General features: G+C 65.5%; 1 protein-coding gene across 1 annotated transcript in view; it reads left to right on the forward strand.

Annotated features, from left to right (window-relative positions):
- Positions 1-1086: 1086 nt before the first annotated feature.
- Nck2 (NCK adaptor protein 2) overlaps positions 1087-1165 on the forward strand; it is a 100862-nt gene continuing 100783 nt past the window's right edge. Inside the window, exon 1 of the mRNA XM_023717519.1 lies at positions 1087-1122. The gene's annotated coding sequence lies outside the window, so the exon portion shown is untranslated. The remainder of the gene's footprint in view (positions 1123-1165) is intronic.

A 1165-nucleotide genomic window follows, 5' to 3' on the forward strand; every position in this document is an offset into this window, starting at 1 on the left:
GCCCTTTTAATTTTTTACGATCTAAGTCACTAAGTTGCCCCAGTGAGGCTTGAACTTGCAAACCTCCTGCCTCAGCTTCCCAGAGCGCTGAGATCACAGGCATGCACTACCATATCTCCTTTGTTTTACCTCTTTTGAATAAAAGAGGGACCTAAAATGGGACCGATTACTGATTAGGTTCCCGTTTCTTTATTCCAAAAGGAAACACTGCGAAGACGGTTTGCACTGATGCATGAATGGAGGCAGCTTCTGTCCCAAGATCGATGCAGCAGAGGAGGTGGACACTGCCAGTCTCGAACCTGGCCGTTCGCCCGTCTCCGGGTCCACACGCATCCCAGGCGGGCCCCCTTCTGACATCCCGCGCCAGGCGCTTGCGGCCAGCAGCGCCTCCTGGCTCGGTCCGTACGGGAGGCCAAAGAAGCACCGGGGAGCGCCCGGGTGCCACGGCTCAGGCGCCCACAGGCAAGCGTCCGCGGTCTGGCTGCGAAGCACTGTGGCCGCCCAGGACTTCCTCGGGGGCCGGTAGGGCGCGTAACCCCAAAGGCTGCCTCGTTATCACGGTGAATTATTCCCGCTTCAGCAACAGGGAGGAGTCTCCCTAACAGGAACGCTTCCCCCTAACGGGACCGCAAGCAGCCCCACCAGGAGAGCAGCCGCCTGCGGAGGTTCGGGTTTCCTCGGAAAGCCGCAGGCGGGGGCGGCGAGGAGACGTCTGGGCTCCTGTCCCCGCGAAAGGGACCGCAGCCGTCTCCGGGGGCGGCGGGGCCCCGTCCTCCCAGCAGCTCACAGGGTCGCTTCGGGGTGCGTGGCGCCCTCGTCCCGCCCGCCAGCCCCGGCGCGCTCCAGCTGGGAAAGTAAACAGATGCCGGGAAGCACTGAAGGCGCCGCGGCAGCCGGGAGGAAGTGACATTTCTTTGTCAGCCACTTTCCAGACCGACGCCAGGCTGCGCCGCCCGGGGTGCCGTGGGAAAGCTTCCGGGCGGGGACGCAATCCGAGCGGGCTGCTGGGACACAAAGAGGCTGCGCGGGGCCCGCAGGAGGCAGGGGCGACCCGGCGTCTCTACCAGAGTCGGGCGCTCACGCCCGGACCTCCCTGTCGCGCATGCGCCCGGAAGCGCCCCCGTAGGCGGGGCTCGCGGTGGGCCGGGGGCGGGGCCTCGGCGGG

Source organism: Octodon degus, unplaced genomic scaffold, assembly GCF_000260255.1.
Source record: "Octodon degus isolate 3935 unplaced genomic scaffold, OctDeg1.0 scaffold00052, whole genome shotgun sequence".
NCBI classification, from domain to species: Eukaryota; Metazoa; Chordata; class Mammalia; order Rodentia; family Octodontidae; genus Octodon; species Octodon degus.